General features: G+C 45.6%; 1 protein-coding gene across 1 annotated transcript in view; it reads left to right on the forward strand.

Moving 5' to 3' along the window:
* Nucleotides 1–7,892: 7,892 nt before the first annotated feature.
* The window catches only part of Arntl (aryl hydrocarbon receptor nuclear translocator-like), a 135,656-nt gene continuing 117,134 nt past the window's right edge, over nucleotides 7,893–26,414 (forward strand). The window contains exons 1-2 of the mRNA XM_006507246.4: nucleotides 7,893–7,953; nucleotides 8,035–8,134. The gene's annotated coding sequence lies outside the window, so the exon portion shown is untranslated. The remainder of the gene's footprint in view (nucleotides 7,954–8,034; nucleotides 8,135–26,414) is intronic.

Consider the following 26,414-nt stretch of genomic DNA (forward strand, 5'->3'; position numbering starts at 1 on the left):
TTTGAGTCATATCACTAATTCTCAAGACAAAACTCTACACTGAAGGGTCGTCATCACCCCAGTATAGATGAAACGTGAATTGAAACAGCTGGTCCATGGCTACCCAGAGAAGGCAGACCCGGGGAGTCAACCTCCTCTTGCCCATACTTTCTAAAAAGAGATTTCTTTAAAAGAAAGAAAGAGAGAGAGAGAGAGAGAGAGAGAGAGAGAGAGAGAGAGAGAGAAGGAAGGAAGGAAGGAAGGAAGGAAGGAAGGAAAAGAAAGGAAAGGAAAGGAAAGGAAAGGAAAGGAAAGGAAAGGAAAGGAAAGGAAAGGAAAGGAAAGGAAAGGAAAGGAAAAAAACACCACCACCATCACCATTTTGGCTTTTAGAGATTCAGAAATCAGCCTGCCTCTGCCTCCCAAGAACTGGGATTAAAAGTATATGCCACCATGGCTGGACACTCTTCTTTAAATGTGTGTGTGTGTGTGTGTGTGTGTGTGTGTGTGTGTGTGTGTGTGTGTGTGTGTTTATGAATGCAGGCACTTGTGGTGACAGCTCTCTTGGAGCTAGAGCTACAGGTGGTTGTGGACTGCCCGGCATGAGTTCTGGAAACTATTCTTAGGTCCCCTGCAGCGTCAGCCAGTACTTTTAACCACTGAGCCACCGCTCCAACCCAAAGCACACAATCTTAAGCAATATAAAGACAAAATTTGGATAGCTCTAAAAGTCAAATCCCCAGCCTCTAGCACAAGGCAGTCCCGCATGATCAAGGGACATTGGACAGTCAGCTGGCTGGGGAGACTCTGCCTTTCTAAGGACTGTCTTAGAACACCTGTTCCCTTCACTTTCATTGCATCATTCAACTTAGCACACACACACACACACACACACACGCACACGCAAATGCTCTCACATGCACACATACGTACAGCACATACAAAATTGCCTATCGCTTGACTCCATGCATATAATATAGTAGAGAAACACAGATGATCAAGGCAAAGCCTTTGACCTTGTGTGTTGTAGTCATGACAAGTAAGCACAACACAGCACAGGAAGTGCTTCAGTGAAGGAATTAGGATCTGCACATTAGAACCCCAGGACATGGGAGGAGGTAGTTAGTACTCCAGAGGCAAGTGACACCGTACAGTGTTTGGGAGAATGATAATTGAGCTGTACTCAGATGAAAACAAGTTGGAAGAGAAAATAGTTCCGTCTGTCCTTCTGGATAATAAGCAAGGGCTGAGAGGAAAGTGGGGAGAGGGCTATCTTCAGGAGAGGGGCTATTGTCAGGGGAGGAGGCTGTCTTCAGGGAGGGGGCTGTCTTCAGGGAGGGGGCTGTCTTCAGGGAAGGGGCTGTCTTCAGGAGAGGGGGCTGTCTTCAGGGTAGGGAGCTGTCAGGAGATAGCGTTCAGGAGGACTCAGCCCCAGTGCAGACTTGATTCCTGGTGAGGAGTGAGTGAGTCCCCTATGGAGACCCAGGATCAGGGCTCATATCCTACCCTCCTAGGGAGAGTTGTCTAAAACAGATGGGGGAGGAGTCAGAGCCTCCTCCATTAGGAGGCTCTTCAAGAGGTATATGGGAAGTAGAAGAAATACTCTAGACTCTGGAGGGAAAAGGTAGTGCTTTGGCTCTGTGGCCTCTGTGGTTTATTTGCTGTAACAGCGATGCTATCAGTGTTTAGATTAATTGATGAGTTTCCTAAGTCTCCATGATATGAAGCAAGCCTCTCTGTCTAATCAAATAGTGGAATGTACTGTGTTCTCTGGGGATAGACCTTAAAGCCCAGTTCATAGGAGAATACTAAATAGTTCTTCCCCTGAGCTATTCTGAGACATACGTTTTCCACAGCGCCGAAGAACTGAGGGACAGGAAGATGTAATGGCTCCTTTTATAGGTGAGCTCCTCTTCTTCTCTCTGTGAGCTAAAAAAGATGTGACTTCAAGAGCTCTGGCCCCAGATTCGAAATGTTATGCTAAAAGCTTTAAAAGCTGACTTTGGTAGGGTGTGGTGCAGTTCAGTGACCTTCTGGCAAGACTCCCTTCCTGAGGCCATGTTCTCTGACTCATCATCCCCCACAGAGGCCATGGGTGCGTTTAATTGACCAATGGAAAGCTTCATACAGGCACTGGAAGGGATAGCATTGTTGATCCTCCACATTCTGAGAGTGAAAGACATAGGATGGGAGGGAACACAGTGGTATTGTACACTTGCACAGACACACAGGCACACAGACACAAACACAGAGACACACAGAGACACAGACACACACAGACACACACACAGACATAGAGACACTGACACACAGACACACACACACACAGAGACACACAGAGATACAGACACACACAGAGACACAGACACAGGCACACACACAGAGACACAGACATACAGAGACACAGAGACACAGACACACACACACAGACACACACAGAGATACAGACACACACAGAGCCACAGACACACACAGAGACACAGACACACACAGAGACACAGTCACACACAGACACAGTCACACACAGACACACAGTCACACACAGACACAGTCAGACACAGACACACACACACACAGACATAGAGACACACACACACACACACACACAGAGACACACACACAGAGACACACAGAGATACAGACACACACACGCAGACACACACACACACAGACAAACACACTTATTGATGGGCATAAGTGAAGGAATGAATTAGAGAAATGGAGAGTCAGCATCAGTTCTCTTGTGTGTAGCCAAGTAAACCTGAACTCATAGCCAGGCAACAGTAGTTCATGACTTTAATCCCAGAATCAGGGAGGCAGAGGCAGCTTGATCTACAAAGTGAGGTCCAGGACAGCCAGAGTCACACAGAGAAACCCTGTCATGAAAAACAAACAAAAAAATCTTGAACTCGCTAGAACTGTGTGTGTCCATTCATACTGGTCTCTTCACATCAGAAAACCCAAGACAGCGAAGCCAGCTCCTTGTCTAGACTTCTTGGACAGAGACCCAAATATCAGCAGTCTCAGCTCTAGTCCTGGAAACCTGCCTTGCAATGAGAATGCAACCCCCAAAGGGGGTGGAGCTCTATAATGTGACCCAGCCCTGGAGGTACAACTTCTCCAAGTCTGTGCTCCTGCTCTGAGGGCATCTCACGGTGCTATGGTGTCTACTTTTAATGATATTTGAATTGCTAGCCATCGTACATGTTTATAGGCCACGCTGATCACCCAGCACAAATGCACTATCACATCAAGGGAACCAGCATTTCTATAGTCTCTCTCTCTCTCTCTCTCTCTCTCTCTCTCTCTCTCTCTCTCTCTCTTTTCTCTCTCCATATATATGTATATGATAGTGAAATCTTACAGAATCTCTGCATGATGGCTGGAAACACCCTCTGCTTGCCTCAGCCAGTGAAAGGAAAAACCATGTTTTCTGGGAGCTGCCATGTGCCATGACTGTGTTAGGTTTGTTTTTGATCCTTTGTCTAATGCTGCTTAACTTTATATAGAGGTCTCATAGTCATGGACACCAAGAATCACAGAAGTGCCATAGTGCGCAACTAGAGAGCAGCAGACCCTCATGGTTAACCTCCATGCCCCACTGGCTGGGTTTGGAATCACCTAGGACACTGGTCCAGAATGGGGGTCTAGCACACACACACACACACACACACACACACACACACACACACACACAGAGCACACAAACACACAGCACACACACACAGAGCACACAAACACACAGCACACACACACAGAGCACACACACACGCAGAGCACACACACACACAGCACACACACAGAGCACACACAGAGAGAGAGAGAGAGAGAGAGAGAGAGAGAGAGAGAGAGAGACTCTCTTCTTTCTCGATCTCCCTCCCTCCCTCCCCACCTTTTCTGTCAGTGATGGTGTGAATAGCTCCTCTCTACCATGCCCTCCCTGCCATGACAGACTGAAACCACTAGCAAAATATATGTTGTTCTGTCAAGTGTGTGTGTGTCTATCTATCTGTCTGTCTCTGTCTGTCTCTGCATCTGTCTCTGTCTGTTTGTCTGTGCACATGTATAGGTACACATTAGCCTAGACAGGCTGGTCAGAAAGCCCCAGGGACCCACGTGTCTCTATTTTCCCAGTGCTGGAATTCTAAGTGTGCTCCACCATGCCCAGCTATTTACATGGATGCCCCGACTCAGACTACTGGCTGAGCTCTCCCAGGCCCCTGTCAAGTATTTTAGAAGAGTGATTAAAAAAAATAACTAACAGATTCCACCTACATTCAAAATCAGGCTGTTTATCGTTTTACTGTAAACGTTCTGAGATCCCAGCCCACCTCCACTACTCAGAAGCCATTGTAGAACTGGAGGCCCTGTGTGAGTTGACTCAGCCCAAGCCTGCAGCCTGGTCTCTTTGGACTCCTCCCACAAACACCTAGGAGCATTGCAGGGATGCTGTACTGTCCTAGAAATGCTTGGGACCATTGTTCCCTCTCATTCACATCCCTCCCCCCTTCCTTCACCTGACAAATTTCAGTTTATACTTCAAGATCTGACTGAAGTATCCCTTCCCTACATAAGTCTTTCTCAATACTGTCCAATGAAAGAAACAACGCCGTCAGCTTCATGTTGAATAATCTGTTGCAGGAACTGAAAAGATAGCTCAGTGTGTACTGCTCCTACAGAGGACGTGGGTTCAATTCCCAGCACCTACATCAGACACATAACTAGCTGTATTCCAGTGTGAAGGGATCTGATAACCTCTGGCCTCCAAGGGCACCTACACACACACACACACACACACACACACACACACACACACTTAAATTTAACTTTTAGAAATGAATTCATTACTGACATGTCCTGTGTACTGCTATCCCTCCAGCCTTTATCACTGCTAGGCAGATCCATACCCCCAACACACCCATGTCTGTGAAGACACACAGTGTTCCTTGTGATGAAACCAAGCAATTGTTCGAAGATGGCATCCTTTCTGAGTGGGAGCCACCATCAGGTGAGCTTGGAGTCTCTGCCGAGCAATCTGTGAGGACGTGGGGACTTTTCCGGCTTAGCAGAAGGCAACTACTTTGATTTTTCCACTATGACTAAGTGGGATCTATGCACTGCATGGGCTGTGGAACCTTGACATTAAATTAACTGTCCCTGCTCCTCCTACTCCCCTATCTATGAATAGCAGGCTGTGCAAGCAGCAGGACAAGACAGGGAAAGTGATAATGGTTTCCCAGGAAGGTGGTGGCTCTCAGAGGCTCTGGGTTTGGGAACAGCTGGGAAGCAGGGCAGGATCATGATCCACACCTAAGTGGGTACCTCCTTTGTCTTTGTTGATCTTGCTCTTATGTCCAGAATATGGCGTTGTTCTCTGCACCCTGAGTGAGCTGGCCATGAAGATAATTCCTGTGACTATGAATCCAGTTTTAATGAAGTGCTTAGCATGTCGTAGGTCATTTTAAATGCATCATCATGTTACCTCCGCTAGGAACTTGCAAACGTAATAGATTTATGGTTAAAACATGGTTCTCAGCCAGGCATGGTGGTTCACATCTGTAATCTCAGTACTCAAGGTACTGAGGCAGGAGGACTGCTGCAAATTTCAGGCCAGCCTGGGCAACAGAGTGAATGTCAAGCCAACCTGGACTAGAGAGTGAGACTCTATTAAAAAAACAAAACAACAACAACAAACCCCAAATAAACAACAACAAAAAAAAAGACCAGGAACTTGCAGCAATCCTCCTGCCTTAGTACCCTAAGTACTGGGATTACAGATGTGAACCACCATGTCTGGCTGAGAATTGTGTTTTAACCATAACCAGGTTAAAAGCGCCTGCTGCACAAGCAGACCTGGTTTCGAACTCTTCAAGTTCATAGAAAAGTGTGCCATGGACTCACAAGCTCCTGTAACTCCACACTGTATTGTGTAGAGTCAGGAGGATACCAGGTCCTTGCTATTTGCTGGCCTCGCTCCAGGTTCAGTGAGTGACCCTATTTCAAAGAATAAGGCGAACATCAATGGGACAGCACACAGACACATTGCCATGTCCTCTGTTTAGTGGCAGAATGCTTGCCTAGTATGTGAGGCCCTGGGTTTACCCACTCCTCCCTAAAATTTAACCAACAAAACCCCACTAAAACTAGTTCTGTCACCCGACAGATGTAGGTTTAAATACTGACTCTCTACTTCCTAGAAGTGTGACCCTGGGTAAGAGGCTGTAATATGCTCAACCAGGTTTGGCATATGTCTCTACCACTGGCCAAACTCTTAGAGTGCAGTCTTCAAGATGCCCGAGTCACTGTGAGTGACATTTAAACAGTTCCTCTGTCCTTAGAATTGTAGAACACTAAGGCCCTTCCACCTTTACATTCTCTTAGTTCATTTATTTTTGAGACAGGTTTTCACGTAGCTCAGCTGACTTCCGGCTCCCTATATAGCCAAGGATGCCCCTTAACTCGTGATCCTCCTGCCTCTACCTCCTGAGTTCTGGGATAACAGGCGTGCACCTCCACACTGCCCTTCCTCCTTTTCCTTAGACTGACGCCCGTGCAGGAGTATAGGGAGTTTGGGGATCAGCAAATGTCTCTCTCAGAATCTCAGGGGACTAGAGACCATCCAATGACCCAGTGTGTGATTGCTAGAGTGGCTCTCTCTTAGCCACACCTTCCCACAGATCCCACATCCCGAGGAGTGAAGAGTGGGGTCCCTGAGCATTCCTTCCTTCTATGTCCTGTCAAGGCTTGCTTCCAATGTCACAACCTTTGAGTTCTCAATGGTTGTCCTTTAAAATTCTTAGCCCTCAGTTCTATTTCCATCTTTCCCTCATTCCATCTGTGGCTCCTCCCCTCAAAGACCACTAGTTCTTAGAGAGCAAGAATGTGTCTAGAGACTCAGACAGCTTCATATATGTGCTTGGCACAAAGTCTTTCCAAATAAAGGTTCTTTAAGGTAGAGGAGGGTACCAATGCTGCCTATAAACCTGCAACATCCTAGCCTCTGGGGACATCTCATGACTGTTCTTGGAGTTCAATGCAGTGCCTTCCATACAATCACCACCCATCCAACCAAGGCTACATGATCAGTTTGAGATGCTTTCTAAGGGTCTGCCAAAGTCCACAGGCAGCTGCTCTCACACCCAGACACAAACAGGCCCAGGTCACGGCTGGGCCTTTCAAAGCCATTGGGGAAGCTGTTTCCATAGCAGCACCTTCTCTTTGTTCTTAAACACCTAGGAGGAAAAAAAACTGGGGACGACTAACCCAGCAGACAGGCCTGGGCCCAAGCCCTTCCTTTCTAGGTTTTACTGTCCTTTCTACCTCAGTTTCCATTTCCATAGGTGAGTTTCATATTAGTGCCAACAGCACAAGGTCACCAAGAATAAGACAATACCTATAAATTGCCTGAGGCCCAAAGTGTGAGAAATGTTCTAAAAGCATCCACTGCTGCTGGCTCTAGTCTGACCATCCACCTCCTTCAGACCTCTCTTCTGACTTCTCACAGTGCTGCCACAGTATGCCCTACCACATAGCTTCCCAGTGCACATTGTCTCCTGGTGCTCACTCTCACCGATTTAGGACCTGGAAGGCGGTCAGTCATTTAACAAGTGCTTGCCGAGTCCTCGCTGTGAACCTGGGCTAGGCACTGTGGGTCAGAGTGCACAGATATATGGAGCTTGGACCCTGACCTTGAGGAATTTACAGTTTGGTGAGGAAGATAAGACCTGTACAATAAAGAGCTATAACTTAAGTCAGGAACAGTTAGTGCAGCTGGGAAGGTATAAGAGTCCAAAAGCAGGAAGAGCCTCCTTCGCCCAGGGTGATCCAGACAGGTGCAGGAAGTCCAGACCTTATAGAGAGGAGGGAGGGTAAGCGTCTACTTTATGAGCTGTTGGTCAGCTGGACATGGGTGTGGCAAAAAAGACAAGAAGCTTCTCTGGGAGACTGGGGGGTCCAGTTTGACTTTGGTTTGAGGTTTGTGCAAGGAGGGAGTGGGAGATGAAGATGGAAGAGATCTTGGATGTAAAACTGAAGCTATGTGCTTAATTCCTACAGGTAGGGAGCAACTGATGGGATGGGTAAACCTTCCATGCTCAAGATAGCTCGGATTCATGCAACCAGAAGGTCAACCCAGCAGGATGCAGGAAGCTCATTGGTGAGACCACTGTAATGTTTCAGTTGTGGGAGGGAAGGAGAAATGGGCTTAGGATAGCAGCTGTGCGGACAGAGAAGAAAACAGAGGTGACCAGGACCTGGAGAAGACATAGTAAGCAAGAACGGGTAGGGGAGCCTGGTTTTCGCTCGACAGTCTATTCTTCACGTGTAACCAGGGGGTCTTTGGGGGCTAGCTATCAGATCATTTCTCTTATCAAACTCTCCTATGGGTTGGGGATGCTTGTTGACAGAATGCTTGCCTAGCATGCACGAGGCCATATAAACTGGGTATGGTGGCACACTCCAATAATCTCAGCACTTGGGATGCAGAGGCAAGAAGATTGGAAGTCCAGTGTCATCCTCAAGTACTTAGAGGGTTCAGGGTCAACCTGGACTAAAGACTCTATTAGAAAAGAAAAGAGAGAGAGAGAAAGAGAGAGGAAGGGGATAGAGAGAAGGAGGAGGAAGGACTTAGGAAAGGAAGGACAGAAAAGGAAACCCTCCAGTGGCTTCAATACACACTTACAATTCCTCTCTGAGCCTCTCCATTGCTCACACCACACACAGTCTGTAGTCATATTTCTTTGCCACCAATCTGTCGCTCACTACGTTCCAGCCTCCTGGCTCTTGGCAGTGCCTCGAGTATGCTCCTGCCCCTCTGGACCTTGCTATTCCCTCTGCTCAGTGTCCTTCATTTCATTCCAGCCCTCACACAGAACTCCTCAGAGAGACCATCCCTAATGAAAATAGGCAGTGCTGCTCCACCAGCATCTTGCAGGGGCTTCATTTAAATTTGTAGCACTGGAGCCAGGTGTGGTGGCACATGCCTTTAATCCCAGCACTCAGGAGGCAGAGGCAGGCAGATTTCTGAGTTCGAGGCCAGCCTGGTCTACAAAGTGAGTTCCAGGACAGCCAGGGCTACACAGAGGAACCCTGTCTTGAAAACAAACAAACAAACAAGTAAATTTATAGCACTCAGCAGTTGCTAACTGACATTATAATACATCAATGTGTTGACTCTTGGTCAGCTCTGCTAGAATGAAAATTCCATCAGATTTGGTCCTTTATATATATGTCTTATTAATAAATTGATAGTTGAGTTAATTGGAGACATCTAGGGGATTCCGGAATTTCAGTCTGGATAAACATGATGCAAGTGAAGCCATCATTTTTTTTTCCTTTTGAAAAAGGTCTTACTATGTGACACGTGCTGACTTCACTCTCCCATTGTAGCCCAGGCTGGCCTTGAACTCCTAACTCTCTGTTGTGTACTTCAGAATGCTGGGATTATAGGCATGCACCACCATACCTGACTGTAGAGGATTACTTTGATAAGGGAACATAAGGTCAGCTTCCAATATTTACATATGAGATGTTAGCTTGCTTCCCAACAGGAGGATCCTAGTAGGTAGCTATAAAAGGTCTAGAATTCAGGGGTCTTTAGTATTAAAGAACCCACTGTTGAGGTGGTAATTACTCTGTCATGACATTGGGTGGCCAGAAGAACCCAAGAACGTCTAAATAAGGAAACAGAGGAGGAGGTGGTTTTTAACAGCTTCCACTATTTCTAGAAGTAAATTCCCATGCCCCTCAAATCCTGAATAAGACCCTACATGCTTGCCCATGGTTCTGACTTGCTTCAACCCCATCTCAATTCCCAGTTCTCCAGCTACACTGGCCACTTTCGTTTCCTTGGCCACAAGCAGTTTCAGAGTTGTTTTCCCTTCTCACTCAGCCAGCATGGATTGATCTTGCAGATCTCAGCTTAACTCTTACTTCTTCAAACTGTCCTTCCCTGTCTTGACTTCCCATCCCCATCTTCCTCTCTGTTAACAGCTTGTATAAAACTATGAACATGAAAACACACGCAGTAGTTAGCTGACAGAGTGCATATGGCTATTTGATGTTTGTCCTATTGGATCATAAGCTCAGGGCCCAGTGGGCAGGTAACAACGCCTGTGGTATTGTCAGCACTTGATACCCTTCTGGTACATAGTAGATATTCAGTGAACACTTGTGGAGTGAATGAGATAAATAGTAGCAAGATAGTCAAAGGAAAATATAACATGTATAGTGACTCAGAGGCAAGGCAGATGTCCCAAGCAGAAGGATGCTGGCCACTCCCCAGTCATACAGTGGGTGTGGCAGACTAGAGGTAGGGGAACATCATGGAATCTATGGGCTGAAATTACTGTGGCCTTAGGAATTGTTATGAAAAGAATTTCCTCTAAAATTTAAACATTTCATTCTGCAGAGAAGCTCTTTAAGCAGGAAGGCAAAAGCTCAAAAGAGCTTCAGGAAGTCTCTGAAACTGATCAGAATCACTAGGCTCCTCCCTAACAGAGTAAGCAAACACAAACACAAAACAAAACAAAACACCCAAAAACCTGAAAGTCCCCCTCATACTGAAGGATTCTTGATGATGCCTGGAAAACCCAGAAATTTATGTAAGTGTTACAGCTCTGAGCAGAAAAGAAGGCTGGCAGTTTGGATCCAAGGAATACTACACTGCACAACACAGGCTTATTGGAGAAAAATGCAAGTGTGTGGCTGCCTCTACTCAGGAGAGATGCAGCAGAGAACTGAGTGGGAGGTAGGCTTATCTGGGGTTTCCTGGGACAGAGTTTTCTGGGATGGGGATTGGCCGGATTTCAAGTCCTGAGCCTGAAGAGAGCTACGGGACTGGTGGATTTTCAAACTCAGGGATTGGTAGGATTTCAAGCCCCAGAATTGAGCTTTTTACCCTACAGTATAGATCAACTAAGTCTCTTGGAAAGGACACAGGTTGAGCTGCCTGCAGGCTCTGTAGTGTGCTTCAGGTTCCCAGCCCTGTGAGCTGTCACCCACACTGGGGTGAACTCTGGTGATACAGCAGTCTTGGAATCATTTCTGCTTCTGTAGGTGTCCCCAGTAAAGCACATTGGTTCACCAACTTAGACTTTGATGATATCCAGTTTGGTCTGTTGTGTGTTCCCTATCTGGGGTGAGTGGATGTGTGTATTGCATCTCTCCAGGTAAAGTTTTGTCACACAATAGAAATTCAGTTGAGTGTAGTCATGAGAGAGGGAGAAGAGGTACTGAGGCCCAAAGGCCAGAGGTAAAGCAGAGCAAGAGATGAACAGCATCGGCCAGTGTGGACCACTCCATTAAGGGATTTGGCAGGGAGATTAAGAGAGGAGAATGTTGGCATGGTAACAAAAGTCTTTTCTTGGTGGTTCTTAGAATGGAGGGCTTTTCTTTTTTTTTTTTTTTTTTTTTTTTTTTTTTTGTAAATCAAGGGGAAAGCAGCCAAACTAAAAACGAGTTATTCATAAACAAATAGGAGGGTCAGAAGTTCAAGGTCATCCTCAGCTACACAGCTGGAGGCAGCTGGATGATGGGAGACATCGGAAAGGTAGGGAGGGGAGTGAGGAGAAGGGAGGGGAGGAGAAGGTAAGGAATGGGAAGAAGGGAAAAGAGGGGAGGGAAAGGGAAGGAAGAGAAGGGAGGGGGAAGGGACACCAAGCAGCTTTGAACCTCAGTGTTCTCCTGCTTTCCCGTCAGAGGACTGGGATCCTAGGCATATGTCACCATGCATAATGACAGAAAAGCTTTTGACCAATTAGATAACAAAGACTAAATTCAGGGATAACACCCTGTCATGGCTTTAGATGCTCCTAAGCACTGTGGGAGGGAGTGTAAATGAGCCTACGTTTTTAGAAGACAGTTAGACTGAAACTATCACAATACCAGACAGCAGCCATTTGATCCACTGACTCCTCGTTTAGTAATCGTCCCCAGAGAAGTAGCCACCAAGTATCCAAGGGAATTTATGTGAAATTCTAAAAAAAATAAGAGCTACTCGAATAACCATTCAGAAAGGAATTTTTCAAACCGTGGTACATAAACTTTAGCAGACCAGTAATTGGTCAGGAGGAAATTGAAGTTGCAGCTGGCCATAGTGGCCCAGCCTGTAATCCCAAAACTGGGAGGCTGAGGCAGGAAGATCACTGCAACTAGAAAGCCTTCTTGGGCTACATAAGAGTTCTAGGTCAACCTAGACTATCAATTGAGACTGTCTCAGAAATGAAAGCAGGACCGGTGACATGGCTCAGTGGGTAAAGACACTTGCCACCAAACCTGACAACCTGTATTTGGTCCCTAAGACCCACTCAGAGGAGAACTGACTCCCACTAGCTATTTTCTGACTTCCACATGTGCACTGTGGCTTCTACACACATGTGCATGTGTACAGACACACACACAAATAAGTAAACAAGTGTGTTAATATTTTTCAAAAACAAATCAATAAGGCAGGGCATGGTGGCACACACCTTTAATCCCAGCCTTCGGGAGGCAGAGGCAGGTGGGTCTCTGTGAGTTCAAGGCCAGCCTGGTCTATAGGGGGCCAGGACAGTCAGAGCTACATAGTAAGACCCTGTCTCAGCACAACAAGCAAGACAAGCAAGAGGTAGTAATTGGAAACTGAGTTACTCTGCAGTGTTGTCACATGCCCTGGAGTGGGTTGGCTTTTGTTTTACTTTCTGAGAGTATGTGACTCCCTTTAATTTAGAAGTAAAGGTTTGGTGTATGTTTGGAAATGTGCAGAAGAGCACCTGGGTGATGCTCTGAAGGTGGGAAGAGAGATTACATTTCTTCCTTGCGTGTCTCTGTGATGTGTGCTTCGGTTTCCTAGAGTATTTTCTCTTCTTTAGAAGACACACACACACACACACACACACACACACACACACACACACACCCTAGAGAATGTGGAAGAAAATTCAAGCAATTTAGGAGCTTAGGAGTTAATAGTCTGGAGAAAGTGTCAGGGAAGAAGTGTGTATAAAGGGGTTGCAAGGTAGACCAGAAGGTGCTAAATGCAGATGAGAGTGGGTGACATGCCTGGGCCTAGAGAGGTGGCCACATGGAGTGAAGCTCAGAACACCTCACTGCTTCTGTAAATCGCATAGTGGCATCATGGCACCAATGAGACAAGGAAAGACCCCAACTCGATAAAAGTCAATTCCCCCATTTTCTATAAAGAATGTTGATTTAAAAGAGTGCATCCATTCATGGGTTGGGAAGTTGGCTCAGCAGGGAAAGTGCTTGCTGAGTAAGCGAGAGAACCTGAGCTCAGATCTCCAGAACCGGGTGCTGTGGCATGTGTGCACAATCCAAGCACTGCTGTCATAAGATGGGAGGTGGAGACAGATGAATCACCCAGGGTTTGTAGGTCAGCTAGCCTGCTACATGTGTAGGTAAAAACCAAGAGAGACCCGGCTCACACAAGGTGGAGCATTTGACTTCCGCATGTGCACTGTGTCATACACAGGAACACCCGTTTTTGTACACACAAGATTTGTGGTTAGGAGTACATACTGCTCTTGCAGAGGACCCGGGTTTCATTTGGGTGACTCACAACCACATGTAACTCTCGTTCTAAGAGATCAGATGTCCCCTTCCACCCTCTGATGGCATGCGTGTGTGCTCAAACACACATGCACACACATACATAATTTTAAAAAGTAAAATTTAAACTTCACAGTGCAGAACAAACCCCAGGTGAGTCCTAGTCCTTCCATTGTTTTCAGGGCAATGGGAGAGGCAGACAAGAGTGGTAACTTATGTTAAATCATTGGTGAGGGTGTTGAAGACCGCTCTTCCAGAGCTGAGATATGCACCCGGGGAGGCTTGTCCAGGCAGTGTCTACATTGCAGCTTGGAGGACACCTAGCACCAATCTGATGAGGAGTTACAGGGAAGGACAGAGACTTTCAGGGCAGGGAGAGGAGCACGGTACAGGGCTAAAAAGAGTATAGTCGTTTTCCAGAATGCTACTCAAAATTGCCCTTAAAGGCTCTCTATAGATCACCTAGTCCTGCAGGGGGCCTGGGGGCCACCTCCTGTACACAGCTGCTAACTAGTGGGCTTGCTGTAACTTGTACTTAACATTATTACAAACTTAATACTACCCTAAACTGAGAGAGAGAGAGAGAGAGAGAGAGAGAGAGAGAGAGAGAGAGACTCTATTCTGAGTTTAAATGCAGATATTGATGCACCTTGAAACTGTTATCCTCTTAAAATTGAGTAAATCTTTGTGATGCACATGGAAAGCCACACTGGCATGTACAAGGAGGACCACACCCAGACCACCATGTCACAATTCCCTAAAACTTTTATCCACTCTGAACAGAACAAAGAAGACCCTCCCCCATGCCATTCAATGCTGTAAGCTTTTCCAAAGTCCAAGATGGAATAATTGCAGCTCCTTCCTGGGGAATTTCAAGCCCCCCAACCCTGAGAACTGATCGTACAAACTAGTCCTGTACAAGGCAAGTATGGCTGTCAGAAAGGCTGGCAGAGCTCAGCCAGGGAGCCATGAACCCAGTGACCAGTGGAAAGTGCCAAAGAAGCTGACCCTGCCTGAGCAGGAGAGCAGTGTTCTAGGTCCACAGAGTGTCACTGCAGGTTGAAGGGACAGTGTGAAGGAAAGATACAGAGCCTGAAACCACCAATGCTTCCAGGAAGCAGCTGGACCATGTGGTTAGAGGTCCAGGGCATGGCTGGCAATGAGGCTGAGAGTCTATCAGTGTCAAGGACTGTAGGACAGCCTGGCCTGGAAATACCACTGGGTTTTCTCAAGGGAGGGTGTGTACCTTAATTTAAAGGACTCTGAGAGGAGAGAGGTGAGCATATCTGGGTTTCAGAAGAGCCTTCTGCTGCTGGGTGAAATAGCAGAAGCTAGGCAAAACTCTTGTTTGAGACCCTCTGTAGATCTTCGTCCAGATCTTCCCCGTTAGCCCCCAACCTGGTCTCTTATATCATTGACTTTAGATCAGTGCAGCAGAGAAAGCAGAGCCATCCATCACTGCTCATCCCCCACTACCCCGTGGACCTGCCCTATCTCCAGGGATGAGACTCTGGGTAGTGAGGCCATGACCTGATGATGCCCTTGCACACCCCCAAGCCCTGCCAAGGAGAAGCCTTCAGCTGAGACAGAGCTAAGACTTGGCTTCAGAGTCCTTCCCAGAGAAGCCACAAAAAAGCCGACCTCTCACCTGCCCCGGAGACTATCCACTCCCAACTGAGCTATTTCCTAAGCTGTGCTTTCTCACTGACTTAATATTTCAGTTTGGGAAAGCCTCTGCCATTCAGAGGAACAGCCAGAACCTGCAGATAGCCAGACAGCACGTTGAGATGGCACGCTGGTCCCTTGAGACTTTTGGAGAGAAAGATGCCATAATTTCAAGTCACTCACAAAGTCAGTGAATTTGAACCCCTCACAACTCTGAAAACAAGCATGGATCTCTACTTCCAGAGACTGTCCCAATTTCTGCCCACTGTTGTCTGCTGCCCAGTGGCTGCTCTGGGAAAGCGCATCCCACCTAGGTACTGACCCCACTCCACCCACCCAGATGGGGCAACTATCTGTCACATATCAGTTGCTTTGTTTTTCTAATTGTTGGCCTGTTTTGGAAACACTCTCCTAGACTCCTGTGTGAGTCATAGGTTAAGGGGCATGAGTAATTCCTCCGGCACGCCTGGAATAGGAGGGGAGCCTTCCCTTTTGATTTCCGGTCCTAAAAAAAGACAAGCTAGTTCACCCAGAAGGCTAATGAGTTTTGACAGTGAGGGTGGCCTAGCTGGCCTGGAAAGCCACCTTTTGTGCTATAGGGTTTAGCAAAACATTAGTGCCTCCTCTATTTTTCTTTGGAATTATAAAAGGACACCTGTATATCATTTTGCTGGGATGGGCTGAGCCTCTGAGCCCATCCGATGACACTCTGAGCCGTGACACCCGAGGGGCAGAACAACCAGATCTGTTTCTTTTGCTGAGTTGTTGGGAAGGGGGTTGGCCCTCCTCCTACTGGGTTTATTATTGTCAGCAGGGGTGGGGTTTTACCCCCTGCTTACTGAGCAGTGATGATGTGTCCACTCCCGATGGGTGTGGCTCCCTTTGTAGCCAGCACCGACTTCCTGGAGGGAGTGTGATAGAAGAAAGTGACCCCATCTGCCCTGATTCTGAGTGAACTTCAGAAAGGACCAGCTGCTTCGTGGCCTGAGAAACTACAGTGACAAACTACAATGAACTCCAGGGGCCAAATAATGAGGAATGTTCATCGTCTATCCGACATAATTTTGTATAGTTTTTATGTTCTGCAATGGGTACGGTCAGAGGGGAAGATGCAATCTTACTGTTGGTTTACTGGGAATCTTTGTGAGCCCCTTATTTACTGATTGCTTCCTGGAGGCTGCATGACTTTGGGCAAGTCCATTCACTTCTCTTTCCTTGCCTGTGAAAGAGAGTTGACAATAGAGTGGCTGAGGGGTGCGTGTAGGTGATCATAAGCTCCACTCACCACTGTCCCTAGGAAGCCTTGCCATGTGTTGTTGACGCTCACTGCCCTTTTACTGATGCCCGAGATTCCTCAAAACTGTGCTGTGGAGTGATCTAGGCTAAAAGGAAGAATACTGGTCCTGATAAGGAAGGCATTCCATCAAGAAGATACTGGCAGACAATGGTGAATTCACTTGGTTCTCACGTGTCTCTCCAATCTGTTCTCCAGAAAGCACTGACAAGATCTCTGGGTTCTCTATACTTTCTATAAGAGCAGAATAAACGGACAGGTGGAGCTCACTGAGTCTTTCTGAAGGTCAGACTCCTCCCATGCTCTTTGGGCCCCTTACCACCTACCCTGCCTGGTTCTCTACTGGAACCTCCACTTTCTCCACTTTCCCACCAACTGAGTAAGCCCTGCTCATCTGCATAGCTTTGCATGGCCTACACACACACACACAGACACACACAGACACACACAGACACACACAGACACACACAGACACACACACACACACACACACACACACACACACACACACACACACACACTGCTCTATCCAATCACCACAGGTCTCTATTTAAGGTTGCCTCCCCACAGAAGCCCTCCCTGGAAGTCCCTTTGATGTTGTCTACAAGGCCCCTGTTCTGGTTTGGATGTAAAATATCCCCTAAAACAAGGGTTCTCAACTTCTCTAACACTGTGACCCTTTAATACCGTTCCTCATATTATGGTGACCCTCAACCATAAAATTACTTTTGTTACTACTTCATAACTGTAATTTTGCTAATGTTATACATTGTGATATAAATATCTGTGCTTTCCAATGGTCTTAGGTAACTCTTGTGAAAGGGGCATTCGATACGCCCCCCAACACACACACAAAGGGGTCATGACCCATAGGTTGCAAACTACTGCCCTAAAGCCTTATGAACTTAAACCCTTGATCCCCAGCTGATGGTGCTGCTTTAGAAGATGGGGGCCTAGCTGGAGGAAGTGAGCCACAGGCAGAGAAGTTCTTGGGGCTTATAGTGCAGCCCTGCTTCCTACCCTGTCTCTGCTTCCTGTCCTGCTGAGTTGGGAGAAGGCAAGGAGTCCCAGCAGCAGGCTCTGGTGGCCTCATAGTGATCCTGCTATGCCTTCCTTTCCACATTGGGCTGTGTCTCAAACCAGGAGGCAAAAGAACTCCTTCTCCCCTTAAGCTGCTTTCTTAAGTATTTGGTAATATCAGGAGAAAAATAGCACAGCTGGGTTTGATTGTGCTTCACAGCATTAGTCAGATGTGCCAACTACTGTATCTGCTTGGTCACTAGTGTATTTGTCCCCCCCACCCCGCCCCCATTCCCCTCAACCCTACTGGACTGAAGTTTCCAGGAAGGCAAGGTCCAGCAGCATATGGTAAATACTCAATAAGTAACCCACGGCAAGGGGGAAGGAGGGATGGAGACAGAGGAAAGGAAGCAAGAGAGGGCACGAGAGAAGCAGACAGGAAGGGTAGACTCATCCTAGGATGAAATGCACAGTCCACACGAGCCAAAGGACAAGAGGGCTCCAAGCAAGCGACTGAGAGGTGGCATTGCATGCCTCACAACCCTGCTGGCAGGTGACAAAGGCCACTTAGCACAGCGTCCCGCCAATTAAGATTAATGAAGAAATGTGTAGAAGTGACAGTGAGCACGACGGCAAAGCTGTGAAGTTAATGGGCTTCTCTCTGCTTCAGGTTTTCCCGCTCGCACTGACCCTTCCTAGCTGCTGCTGGTGTTCTGGGGTGGCACCGAGCAGAGGAAAAACAGGAAAGGCTTTGTAGCTGGAGGGTCCTGAGTGCAAGGTGCCTGCCTGCCACATGACTCTGGGACTAGTCCCTCTCTCAGCCTAGCATGACAACATTGCCTCTCAGGTCACCACGAGGATTCTGGGACATCTCTGAAAAGATGGTAGCACACAGTGTTTGAGGACTGTTGGTTCTCACCTGCCCCAGCCACTCACCCTTGTTCCCTCCTAGTCTTATGGGAAACCAGAGGAGGGACATTTGCCCTTCTAAGGACATTGGTGTGTAGAACTTACTAAATATGTATGAAATGCACTTGTAATTTATTCCTCCACTATTTCCATAAAAATATATTATCTCAACTATTGGAGTTTGTTTAGTGGGGGTGAAGAGATGGCTCAGTGGTTAAGGCATTGCTGCTCTTAACCCAGTTCTCTACCCGGGTTTGATTCTCAGCACCCACACAGCAGCTCACATCCATCTGTAATTCCAATTCAGGAGATCTGATGTCTTCTTCTGTTTTTGTTTTGTTTTGTTTTTTTGTTTTTTTGTTTGGTTGTTTGTTTTTGTTTTGTTTTGCTTTGTTTTTTTCGAGACAGGGTTTCTCTGTGTAGCCCTGGCTGTCCTGGAACTCACTTTGTAGACCAGGCTGGCCTCGAACTCAGAAATTCGCCTGCCTCTGCCTCCCGAGTGCTGGGATTAAAGGCATGTGCCACCACGTCCAGCTCTGATGTCTTCTTCTGGCCTCTGCAGGCACTGCACACATGCAGGATCTGCACACACACACACACACACACACACACACACACACACACACACACACTCATGCCCATGAACAAAAATGAATAAATGACTTAAAAATCCATTTGGCCAGTCCTGCTAACACATGCTTTAAATCCAATATTAGGAAGGCAGATGCAGGCGGATCTCTGTGAAATCTAGGCCAGCCTGGTCTACATAGTAAGTTCCAGGTCAGCCAAGGCTACATAGTGAGATCCTGTCTCAAAAACATAATCTGCTTAACAAAGATTATTTCACTCATATAAAATAACAGTTTGGAGCAGTCTGAGTCCTGAACATGTATCATAAATTAAGGAGGGTCTGTAGACACCTAGGTCCTGTTCTGACCCTGAAAAGCCCCAATACTCCTCTAGCCCCTGATGTGGTGTGAAAGACTCTTCCAAACTGTTTCTCCTTAATAGGGGAGGCCTTTCCTGTATAGGCTGGGCTGTTGGAGATAAGGTAGCCTAGTGAGTAAGCTTTTCTGCAACTACACATTGTACACAATGAATACTCACTTTGAGTTCATTCTGGGCAAGCTATGGGGGAACATAGGAGAGTTCAGAACGCACATCCTGGTTCCAAGACTCCCTTCTGTACTGTCAGGGGCTGGCTTACAGGAGTTGTTCCCGGACTCCAGTGGGGGCAGAATTCCTCAGAGCACACATTTGAAGTATGCAGTTAGACACACTCACGGTTTCTGACTCTGCAAATGTGAGGCAGGATCTAGGCTCTTGCCTTTTCACGTTCCCAGGAGAGTAACTTTGTGGTTCGAGGCTGATACTTGGAGAATCAACGGAACTTAATATTAGAGGAGAAAGGGGAGAGAGTTTTGTTATTTTTTGTTTATTCTGTTGATTTTTTGTTTGGTTTTGTTTGCCTTTCAAGGAAGTGCCTCTTGTAATAGTGCTGTCAACTTGACAGAACGTAGAACCTCCTAGGAAGGATTACCTAGATTAATCTCTGAGAATGTTTTGAGAGATTATCTTAAGCCCATTAATTGATGTGGAAAGACCCATCTTAACTGTGGGTAAGCCTATACCCTGGACAGGAGACCCTGAACCATACAAAGTGGAGAAACTGAGCTGAGAGCAAGCCAGACAGCAAGCAAGCAAGCATCCCTCCCTCTCTGATCCTTGTTTGTGGTTGGGATGTGAGCAGCTGCTTCAAGCTCCTGAGGCCTTCCTCGACTTCCCCACCTCGATGGACTGTACCTGGCCTTGCGCTAAAATCAGCCCTTTCACACTTAAGTTGCTTTTGTAGGATGTGCCTATCACAGCAAGGTAAAAAGAAATCAAGGCAGGGTTTCTGTCTTCAGGCTAGCCCGAAACTGTTGATCCTCCTGCCTCCACATCCCCAGTGCTTGCATTAGATGTAGAGTATGAATAGAGTAGTGAATGAGGAGAAGCTGCACCTCTTTGCGCTAAGATGCATTGCCTTCTTTGAATGGGGAGAGGGTCAGAGTTATTGTAGTTCATTGATTGCAGGTGTTGGAAGGATAGAGGGGTCTGGAGGCTTAGTAATGTGCTAGTTATCTTCCCAAGGAGGCAACTTAAAGGAGAAAGGGCTGATTTTGGCTCATGGTTTGGTGGAGCACAGTCCATCATGGTAAGGAAGACCTTGTGTGGGAGTGGCTTACAGTCTGGCAGATTGCTCACACACTATCGGATCAGACAGGGAGGGAACTGGAAATGGAAGTGGGCCTATTAAACCAGGCATGCTGCCTAGCAACCTAGTTCCTCTAGGTAGGCCCCACCTTTCAAGGTTCCAACACGTCCCTAAACAGTGCCAACAGCCAGATACTAAGTATTTCAACATGTGAACATGTGGGGGACCAGACCAGACCTCACATGCGGGGACCCAGGATCCCAATTCACCTCTTCTCTCCTTTCCTTCAAATCTTGATTCCAATCAAAGCTGCTCTTTTCCTTCTGCAGGCAGAGTTCACTTATTCTTTCTCCCATGGAGCTTCATGCATTTCTTTATTATGATAGCCATCTCCCTAGACTATTAATGCACATATTGACCCATATTCCCCACTGGGCCATGAATTCTTTCATCAGTAGGTCTGTACTCTATCTCACTTAAGATTTAAATGTTTATTGACTGCCAGAATAACTGAATGGATACGTGAGTGTGCTTAGTGAATATTAAAATATGTGGTGTAGGGAAGGACTATTAAAATTGATGCTGTGTGTATGGCTAGAATCAAGTGCTTTCTTGTCTGACAAAGAAGAGCTAGTCTCTCTGCTCTACATTAGCCATGTAATCTTGGATAAATCATTCCTATAGCTCCTCTGCATTATGTGGAGTAAATACTCAGACATACAATGTAACTTTTAAAATAGGTATGAGTGTTTGCATGCAAGTATGTGTGTTTACCAGGTGTGTGCAGTACTAGCAAAAGCCAGAAGAGGGCGTTAGATCCCTGGAGTGGGAGTTGATAGTTTCCCTATCACAATAGAAGAAAAATAACAATAGATTTCTTTTCCTTTTCAGTGCTGAGGACCAAATTCATACATGGCTAGGCAAATGCTCTACCACAGAGTTATACCTCCAATTCAAGAACAATCTTTATACATATGTGAGGATTAAATTAAATAATAAGTATAAAACATTTAACATTATACCCAACACTAGAAAAACGTTAAATGAAATGAAATTCGATATGTGCTAGAGTAAAGGAAAAAGAAGAATTGGGAAATAGAAATGGATTGGGCTGGGTAAATTAAACACTGTCAATTAAAGCCATTTACAATGCTTGTTTAATATTTATGGTCTATGACTAAGTAGCAAATCTTATTTGCTGATCATTTAATACACGTCAAATTAATTTTGATGGTTATATCACCAACATTAAGCTCACTGCTGCTCCCAAGTCAAAGAGACTGAGCACTAAGGAAAGGCATCCAATTGGTGTTTAGCGGTTCTCGGCTGGCTTTTAAAATACTCTCTTCAGGCAAATGGATACCTAAGGCTAAGGAAGGGTTTCAGAGTCCATAACATGAGAGACCACAATGACAGACACATTTTTTTTTTTTTTTGAGAATCACGCTGAAAAATGAAGTGAAAGCCAGCCTCAACCTCACTAAGGAGTATATTTATTTAAAAACTGTTTCCATCCAGGTTGCCAATATTTACCAGATTTAAAATGATCTTAGAGCAGAATAGCAGGTATGCTTTTTAAAAGAAATTGTTTTGTTTCTGTTGTCATTGCTACTTGTTTGTTCACGTAAGACAAAGTTTAGCTTAGTGACTTTGTTGGCCTTGCAGACCTGCTTCTCTGCCTCTCAGGGGCTGACATTACAGGCGTGTTCCGCCAGGTGTTCTCAGGAAGACAGCTGTCTCTGATCTCGGCTTTCTGTGGGCGGTGCCATTGGGGTGGGGTCCCAAGTGTTCCATCTCTCTCTCTCTCTTTTTTTTTTCTCCCTTTAAAAATTCCAAGTGCTTTCTTTCAAAGATCACATACAATGTTTCTATTTTAAAATTGAAGCTGTTTTGAAGGACAAATATTTTAAAGCAGGCAACACCCTTGTGCGAGGGGGGAAGGACTATTAATAAATCAAGTTCTAATGACCGGGGCAGGACAGAGCAGGCAGGACTAGCAGTTGCTGAATTGGTCTCAAAAACAGGAACACACAGGAAACATGATGACAGCAAATTTCAAAGCACAGCAAAGTCGTTATTAATGCTGAGCATGAAAACTACACTTCAGCTTCAAATGTGCTGAAGCAGAAATGATAGTTAATATAACAACAACAACAACAACAACAGAAGGCCCTCTGGGTCCTCATCTTTAGAGAAAAATGTGAGTGATAGGCTATACCCTGGCCTTCTGTGACAATCTGGGTGGACAGATTTTTTTTTTTTTTTTTTTTTTTTTTTAAGGAGGCTTAATCTTCAGAGCCCTTCTTGAGCTGAGCTCTTCTGTGCAGGTGCAGGCTCCTCACAGTGCATTCAAGCTGACAACAAAGACTAGCCCGCAGATTGGAGACTTGGAATCCGAAGCTTCTAGCTGAGAGTAAAAGTTTCTATGTTGCAGTTAGAAGCAGGGTTAGAAAGTAAGCAAGAAAAAGAACCATGGTATAATTTGATTTGCTTTTGTTTTTATTTTTTAAGAGAAAATGCATTTTTAAGCTCAGCCAACCCTGGCAACTACTTACATCATAAGAAATGCGATGGAATGTTTGCCTACAATTTCAAAAGACCATGACTTCAGTTTCAAATTAAATTTCTTTTCTTTTTCTATTTTATTTTAATTTTTACAAGATCTATGTTTAATCACCTTTGTGATTGTGTATATGTGTATGGGGAGGGGTGTGTGTCCCTAAGTGTGGGTGCCTGTGGAGGTTAGAGCAATCAGTTCTCCAGGAACCAGAATTACAGTGGCTGAGAGACACCTGTTGTGGATGCTAGGAATTGACCTTGAGTCCTCTGGAAGACTTTGTGTTCTTAACAGCTGAGTCATCTCTCCAGCCCCTATTCTATTTGTGTGTGTGTGTGTGTGTGTGTGTGTGTGTGTGTGTGTGTGTGTGTGTGAGATGTATGTGTTCAAGCATCATACAGGTGCAGAGGCCAGATGTTGAGTGTTCCCTCCCATCATTCTATGCCTTATTACCTTGAGAAAGGGTCTCTCTCTATTTGAACCAGGGGCTTACCATTTTGGCTAGGGTTCCCAGCCAGTAAGCTCTGGGATCTACCTGTCTCTGCCCATCAATGCTGGACTTATACTCAGGTACAGCGTGCCGTGCTTTTTATGTGAGTATTGGAGATTTGAACTCAAGGCTTCATCCTTGCAGAGCAAGCACTCCTACCCCACTGGACCAATATCCCCGGGCCCTCTTTCTTTTCTTCTTTCCCCTTTTCTCTGAGACAGAGTCTCAGGTATTCCAGGTTGGCCTCAAACTCACTATGTGGTTGGCCTTGAACTCCTGATCTCCTGCCTCTACCTCCAATATCTATGTCTGTCTCTCTGTGTCTCTGTCTTCTCTTTCTCTCTTTTTCTTTTGTTGAGTTTTGAGGCATGGTCTTGCTGTGTTTCCTAGGCTGTCCTCAAACATGTGACACTCCCACTCAGCTTCCCTAGTGTTCTCCCAAGCCCATTTCCCAATTGTGGTTATCTATAACTTTAGAATGCAACGCACTGTAAACAACTGTCACTAAGATGACATTTTGGAAGCTTAAAAACATGTCTAATAAGGAAAGAACATTCTTTTAAGTTGCCATTTTTTTTTGTTTGTAGGAGGAAAGTAAGCAGGAATAATAGTCATAGGAACTGGTAGGGATTAAATTAATAGAGATAAAATATTTTTATGAATTGGAATTGGTAGCACTTTAAAAAACAATTTCATTTTAAAATCATGAAAATATGAGTGTGATTATATGTACGCACGTGTAGGTACAACTGGAGGCAAGAAGAGGGCATCAGACCCAAGGGGGCTAGGATTACAAGCAGTTATGAGCTGCCTGATGTATGTGCTGGGAACTGAGCTCATGTCCTTTGCCAGAGCAGCAAGTACTCTTAACTGCTGAGCTGTTTCTTCAGCCCCTCTGTGGCTCTTCTTAAACAGCAATACCCAACTGTCCTCAATTTAAAACTGAGCTAGCTTACCACATAGGTAGATAGTAGACAGATAGCAGGCCTGGTGTACCCGTTCAGTCCATAGCCATTCAACATTAGATATCGAAAAGAAATTTCAGTTGAGTCCATGATAGCATGGAGAAAATGAGAGGATCTCTAGTCTAGCCCAAACCACAGCACCACACACTCTCCTCTTGGCTTAGGAAGAATGTCAAGTGTTGCCCATTTATCACCAGAAGGAAAACAAGCTACAAGTCTCTGCAGCCAGACATAGAAAGCATTGTTTTGAGGAAATGAAAGGGAGATCTCAGACATGCCAGGGCAGGATTATTCTTCCACCGCTTTTTAATTACAATTACCATACTAAAAATAGTTGCATTATCCTTCGTTCACAGAGCATTGCTCAATAGCCCCATTTGTAGAATATGAAAATAATTGATGCCTTGCAAATGAAGACAGTTGGATACTTAAAACCCAGTCTGAAGTACTCAACACAGGGAGGATCTTAACGCGTTCTTTCCCCCTGGTACAATCAAATGGTTGTCCATCAATGATGTTTTTATTCCTGGGTTTAAAGCAAGGTAGGGGAAGTTTTTTTTGTTTTGTTTTGTTTTTTTTTTTTTTTTGGTTTTTTTTCTTTTAATGCAGAAGTTGCAACTCTTTAAATTTCATCTTCTTACATAAAGTCAATGCTTAAATATTATGTTGAACAGAAGGCAAGGCCAATCTTCCAAAATGGCAATTCAGCCCTCTATGTAAGGGGATAGGAGCAGACATGGGAGCGAGGTAAGACTGCCCAAGAGGAACTCATTCTTTAGACCCTGCTGTCCTCAAGAAGCATGAAGGTATCAAGACGTTGGCTTCAAGGGATGCTGTAGTCTTCTTTCTTGGACCCAGACGTGAGCCCTAGTAAAGAGATAGAGTGTGGGATGCTGGTGTAGAGGGTGCTTAGCTCTGGGTGCTCCCAGGCCGCAGGGGTCTTCAAGCTAAGGAATAACTGAACACAACAGTGCTGAGCACCACAGACTGTAGGTCACCTTGAACTTATCTTGGACTCAGAAATTCATAAAGCAGTTATTTGTGTTTCTCATGCCGTCCACTGAGGTAAAAGGACTCTGAGGCTTAGAGCAGCTCTTCTTGGAATTTTCCAGGGAACACAGCCACAGCGGGGCAAGTCACCTCAGAGCTGGCTAGCCTGAGGGTGGATAAATGGTGACTTTAAAGAGAGAAAAACCAGAATAACACGAAGTGGTGCCAGAAAACACAAGGGGTGCTCTGGGACACTTGGCTCTCTCTGTTTCCTTTTATGATTACTTTTATTATTATAAACAACTGTGCAGAAGGCTTATCCCATAACCTCTTCCATAAAATGCCATTATGAGATATCCTCAGAGTTTCTTACAGATTTCTCCTTATATCTTCCTTACATGGTTGTAAGTCTGTCTATGACAGGGCCCTTACTTTCTCATAACATGTATTATTATGTCATTTTCTGTGATTATTTCTATTCATTTACATGTGTTATTGACATTTTTATTGTTATTATTATTAGTTTTTTATGAGGCAAGGTGTCACTATGTAGCTCTGGCTGTCCTGGAACTCACTGTGTAGATCACACTGGCCTCAAACTCACCAAGATCCACCTGCCTTTGCCTCTCAAGTGATGAGATTAAAGGCATGCATTACTACCCCCAGTTATATCTATGTATTTATTTATTCATTTATTTATTTATATGTGTGTATGTATGTATGTATGTATGTATGTATGTATGTATGTGGGAGTGCTTTCAGAGTCCAGAAGACATTGGATCTCTGGGCCATCTTGCCAATCC

The sequence above is a fragment of the Mus musculus genome, chromosome 7 (genome assembly GCF_000001635.26).
Source record: "Mus musculus strain C57BL/6J chromosome 7, GRCm38.p6 C57BL/6J".
NCBI classification, from domain to species: Eukaryota; Metazoa; Chordata; class Mammalia; order Rodentia; family Muridae; genus Mus; species Mus musculus.